The sequence below is a fragment of the Microtus pennsylvanicus genome, chromosome 8, assembly GCF_037038515.1.
Source record: "Microtus pennsylvanicus isolate mMicPen1 chromosome 8, mMicPen1.hap1, whole genome shotgun sequence".
NCBI lineage: Eukaryota > Metazoa > Chordata > Mammalia > Rodentia > Cricetidae > Microtus > Microtus pennsylvanicus.
Window position 1 is genome coordinate 36,756,537 of NC_134586.1, and position 6,652 is coordinate 36,763,188.

Below are 6,652 nucleotides of genomic sequence, written 5' to 3' on the forward strand. Positions count from 1 at the left end.
CTACACCAGGCTGGCCTCGAACTCCCAGAGATCCACCTGCCTCTGCCTCCCAAGTACTGGGACTAAAGGCGTGTGCCACCACTGCCCGGCTAAGAATGCATGCTGTTTTAAGTTGTTATGAGGTATAAGGCATGCAAGTTTCCACAAATTACAGTCATCTTGATTAAATAACCCTCATAAGAACAGGCACTATCTTCATGGATCATAACTTACATTGGAACATTTTGAAGACAATTTTAGTTTTTTGGGAAACCTACTGAACTCCATTCTGCCCTCTCTTCCACAAAATGAAAGAATTTTGAAAAATATTTTTACATCTACCTAAATTTCACAGATCTAAACTATGAATTTTTCCAAGGATTAAAGCTCAGGAATTTCACTATATAACATCCAGTAAAATCCACATGGGAGAATTGCATGTTTAATGTAGTAAAAGATACATACTCATAAAGAAATGAACGTGTGTGTGTGTGTGTGTGTGTGTGTGTGTATCTCAGTACTAAATGTCTCAAAGTTTTTTGTGAAAAGCTGCCAAATTTCTCTTTCAATGACTTTCTACTTTCCAAAGGCTGTACAAACACCGCAATAGGAAATGTAAAGATATTGTTAACTGATGTGAGGGGAATATTCATGGAAACAAGATGTAAGACTATTTTAAGCCCAAAATGATATTTGCACAAAACTCTACTGCATACATGTAGTCAATACAATACAAAAATGCAGCCATTGTTAACCAATGACTACAAAGGGAAATAAAAAAATGTCAATCTCTGTTTGCATGTGATATAGATATTTTCTCAGGTCACAACAAAACATATTTAATTAGTGTGTAAGATTATGTTTTCCACACACTTCAAGCACTATGTAAACCACAGAATAACATATTCAGATAAAACAGAGACAAGGTGCTTGGATTTGTTGATTTGCTTCTTGTCTACTGCTGCTTTTTAATGAAACTGTAACTGAGTATGAAGGGAAAAAATAGTGTTAGAGAGAAATAATACAGTAATCGATAGTGAGTGGGTAAATACTGCTTACTTATACATATTGTCTTAAACTAACCAAGTCATTTAATTTTCTCATAAATATTCTATCCAGAGTAAAATTACAGAACACAGCACCAGTTCTAGGTTTTACTTCTAGATTACACCTTCATTTAATTATTTTCTAGACTCGGGCTTCAATTTTCTCAACCTAAAGTGACTTCAAAAATAAAAGTACTTGGAGCTGGAGGGATGATTTCAGTGTTTAAGAATAAGAGTTACATGTCATAGCACACATGTCAGAAGGCTCACTACTGCATGTAACTCCATGGGAACCTTCATGAACACCCATATGCACATGATGAGTAGACACATACACACTAAAAAAAATAAATCTTAAAACAATGTTGAAGATGGATTCCTGGGGTATACCTAAGTATTTGGACACATAATACACATCTATACATACACTTAAGTACACAAACATTTGTGTGTGCATGCATGTGTGTGTGTGCATGTGTACTTTCATGTCTTTCTGGACTGTCCTGTCACTCATTTAAATCTTGAACTTTATTTCCTTTTCTAAATCTATGAGATTTACGTGGCACAATTCATGGTTTCTCACGCACAGCATTTCTTATTGCTATATGAAGCTGTATAATCATTTGCTGTTGGGGCTACACGGTGCATTACTGCATGGTGAGTGGTATGTCTAGTTTTTATCTAACTGATATCAAAATCCACCATGCCAACAGCTTATCTGGACTGCGTTTACTATGCCCTGACAAAGTTGCCTCATGCTGAGAACCAGCAACACACTTCCTACTGGTGAAGCCATGTGCTGTTACCAAGCCAGAAGCTTAAGTTTAGACTTGGTCATAGTACTTGTTTCTCAAGACATCAGGCAAAGAATAAAGGCTTGTTAAGCAAAAGCTGAGATTGATAGCAATCACTTAATCTCCTTAAATCCTATAATGCACAAGCAATAAGCAATCTAATACAGAGAGATCTTTTAATTGCCTTCAATGGGATTACATCTGATTATGCACTTCTGCTATGTTTAGTTTGGATGCCTGAAGCAGACGTCAAGATGGGATTAGATGTTCAAGGATTAAATTCTAGTAAATGCCTTTGTGATAGATAATAGGAAGGGATCCCAGAAAGCTCAGGAGTGGACAGATATCAGAGTATGAAGATGGTTAGACTTGTTAAAAGAGAGAGGAAAGGTGGGTGGAAGTGCTATTTCATGATGTGAAGATGTCTCTCTCAGAGAAGCTGTGGGGATCCCTGACGCCACATGCAGCCAATAATGAGGGCCAACTCTCTTGGGAATCCTGTGGTGTTAATATCTCCTGTGGAATGCAAGTTGAGAGATGTGGCTTTGTCACACCCTAGGCAATAGATTATAAACATAGTACTAGGAACTCTCTATCATGTTCCTGTAGAGGAATATGGGCAGGAGCATAGACATGGGGGAAAAGTAATTTGCATAGTGTGAAGAATAGTAGAACTATTACTAATTATTATGGCTATTATTATTATTATTGCCATTATTAATAATAATTATCACAGCCATCATGCCCATGCTGTTAGTAAGATTCACATGCAAATTAAAACACGCATCATTTCCTACCAATAAACCCTTTTCTAAAGTCCAGTCTATATATTGCTGGCATCATCTTTTTGATAATCATCAGACATGCCTATTTAGACATATGCTGAGACTACACAAATGAACATTTCCAAGTCATACACTCTTGATTCACATACCCTGTACCAAATCCTTCCTTGTTACTATCAACTCAGTGACAGGCACTACCATACACCCAGTGGCTCAGACCAAAACTCCTAACGTCATCTTTGATGCTTTTCTTTTAAACACCACCTCCAATAAATCAACAAATTCTGTTATTTAGACACCAAATTATATTCTAAAGCAAATTACCCATTCCTCTCAGCCCATGTTCAGCTACGTGTGTATAATCATAACACCAACAAATATGAAAGTTCCTCCCTTCCTTTCTTTCAATAAAACAGATTTTTTGCTCATTTAATAAAAAAAAAGCACTAGTTGTTTCCCATTGATAACAAATGGAATGCACACCAAAACCAAAGTGCATAAAAACTAGCTTCTTTTACACCTAAAGCTTAATAGATAATCAATGATTTAGGTAAGAGGGTCTGTTAGAATCTTTTTATATAGACAATATTTTCCACCATTTTACTGCAATAAAAATGAGATATATTCTCTATGATACATTTATTTTTAGTATTCTCTTCCTAGTTAACACTAGGTCTTTTGTGTCTGTTTGTGTCAAGAATTTCTGTTTTGAGACTTTGCTTTTGAAATATATGAGAGTCAATGATAGAAATGTTTCCTAATTAACACTTTCAGAATAAATCATTGAAGAACATGGAATTTTTTTAATGAGCAAGAGAAGATGACATTTGGGAGCTCAAATGAGTAGATGGCAAATTCTAGATGGTGTTGATAGAAAAATGTCATCTGTAGGTTAATAGACCATTGAAAAGCTAGAGATTAACAGTGCAGACTCCACAGGAACAAGAATGAGATCAAACTGTAATAAAGACAGAGGGAACGAAATTACTATGGAACAGTCAAATGGATACGCTTCTTGGCAATAACTGTAAAAGGTCTGGTAGTGAAAAAAATAGAAAGAGTTAGTTGCCAAATAAAGAGAAAATACACGAGATTAAACAGCACAAATTATGGCATGATGACTTCTATAACAATCTGGAAAAGGGTTGAGAAACACTTAAACAAAGCCAGATATGTTATGAGCAAAATTAAGCCTGAGAAACTTATTTTCTGGTTAATGGGTAGGTTCACATTTAAAGAGCAGTGTGACTGTATTATATAATTTGTTTAGTGTAACTTTCTGTTGCTCTGATAAAAGACTGAACTAAAATAACTTGAAGAAGGAAAGGTTCATTTTAGTTACAGGCCATAGTCCATAATTAAGAAAAGACAAGCTCAGGACTTCAGTGAAGGAACACCGTTTTTTGGCTTGCTTCCACACTTACATCCAGTTACCATTCTTATATTGTTTATCCCAACCTGCCTAGGGCTGGTGCCAGAACAATAATCTGGTCCCTCTTATATAGATTAGCAATGAAGAAAATGTCCCCACAGAATTGTTCACAGGCCAATCAGATGAAAGCAATTTCTTTATTGGGATTCACTATTCCCAATATAAGACTCAGTCTTATATTTTTTTGGATAAGGAATAACCAGCTCATAATCTAAGTTACTATTACAAGTGTCATCTCTCTTCTAAGATGCATACTTTTTAGAGAAGTCAGATATTTACCCATGATAGGACTGATTCATTAAAAAAATCAAGTATCACACACAAAAATTTTTACTAAAAGGAATTTGCTCATACAAAACTGTTGTAAGTGGAAACTGCTTGGTTGTTTCCTGGCCACCCAGACCCATATAATCACACAGAAACTAAATTAAGTACAATATTGCTTGGCCAATATCTTAGGCATATTCCTGGCTAACTCTTACATCTTAAATTAACCCATTTCTATTAATCTGTGTATCACCATGAGATTGTAGTTTACCGATAAGGTTCCAGTGTTCTAGCATCTTTCTCCTTCGGCAGCTACATTGCCTGCCCTTGATGCTGCTTACTCTTTCTGTAATATATACACAGATTTCCTGCTTGGCTTTACTCTGCCTTATCATAGCCTGACGCAGCTTCTTTATTAACCAATGGTAATAAAACATATTCACAGCATACAGAGGGGAATTCCATATCAGCTTGTTGTTCTTGGGTTTGTGTGGACCAATATAAATAATGTTTATAATTTTCATTGTGTCATTGCTCTACGTTCTCAAGTTTTATCTCTGTGCACTTGTGATGCAGAGTGGTTCTAGTATGCTACTCTGATCCCAATGCTATTTCTATGAGGATCATAGTTAAAAACCTCTGTTTGCTATATTGAAAGTGCCCAGGTGAAAACCTGAGCATTTCTGACTTATAACAATAAGTACCCCAAAGGGCATGGAGGTGGGTAGATGTAGTAGGAGCGGCAGGCTGTGTTCCCGGTGCCCAGCTAGCTTCACACCCAAAATAATTACATGAAAACTGTATTCATTTAAACACTGCCTGGCCCATTAGTTTTAGCCTCTTATTGGCTAAATCTCACATCTTGCTTAACCCATTTCTATTAATGTGTGTAGCACCACGAGGTGGTGGCTTACCAGGAAAGATCTTAACCTGTGTCCATCTCAGAGGGTAGAGCTATGGCATCTGTCTGAATCTGCTTCTTTCCCCCAGCATTCTGTTCTGTCTACTCCGCCTACCTAATTTTCTGTCCTTTCAAAAGGGCCAAAGCAGTTTCTTTATTAACCAATGAAAGTAACACATAGACAGATGACCCATCTACATCAGGTAGAGGCAGAAGATACTTGGATTTGCTAGTTACCAGGCTAGAATAAGGTTCAGCAAGAGTCCCTGTCTCAAAACAGTAAGTAGTAGGTAATAGGGAAGGATGCTAAATATACTATCCTAGCCTTCAAGAGTCACTTGCAAAATGAACATATTGTCCACAAAGCTTAGTGATGCTCATGATCACAGGATGATGGGAAGAAATGTCTCCTTGTCCAAGATAAGTCACTTAGAGCCAGCTGATTTCATTTCATGTTCTCACTAAGACTCTCATTAATATGTCCCTTTACCCATCAAATTCTTTGATATGCCATGATAACTGGAGATAATTAACTGAAACTCTGAATCACAATGAGCCCAGTTGCATTGGAGGCCTTTTATTAGCTGTTCTTGTCAAATACCTCTGCAAACACAACCATCTCTCTTTAGCGCCTTCCCGATCTTTCAAAATCCCATTGTCTTCATGGTGTTTTGTGTCTGTAAATCTGTTAACCTTAGAGAAGCACTTGCAGTTTCACTGGTTTATTTGTGTGTTTCAATGAGGGCACACCCTGTGCAGACACAGAGCTGAGGAAGAATCACTAGAATGAGGCTCTGACTGAGGAGCATCCAGGGCAGAATGAGGGCAGAACAGTTGGATGATGCATTGGCAAGGACTCCCTGAGAGCAGTCCACAGATTGAAAGTTTTGTCTTTACCTTTTCTTATTTTGTCTTTTGTTGCTCTGATGAAACATCCTGACAGAAATTAATGTACCATAATTCACAGGTTCCATCATTAAGGAAAGTCATGGCCAGAACTTGAAGGCAAACCTGTTGTTTTTGTTTGTTTGTTTGTTTTCATTCTGCATAGCATTACCACTGACCAAGGAACTCACTGCAAATAATCGTGACAGAGATCAATGAGGATGCTACTTGCTGGCTGGCTCACAGATTTGTGCCTACCTATCTTTCCTGTACAGTTCAGTACCGCCTGCCTAAGGAATGCTGCCACCCACAGTCGGCTGCACAGTCCTACATCAATTAGCAATCAACAATTCAGGTATTAGGTTGTAGCAAGGAGAAAAGTAATACAACTGTCCTGTGATGAGTCTATACCAGTATATTTTAATATGTATCCTGAACATGTATTTATACATAAAAAGTCTGTAAAGTTAAAAAGTACAAATCTCTCCCATAGTAAAGAATATCCACAGTGAATATACTTTTTTTGTTGACTGGGTAGCAGAACTGACATAAAGTCTGTTATA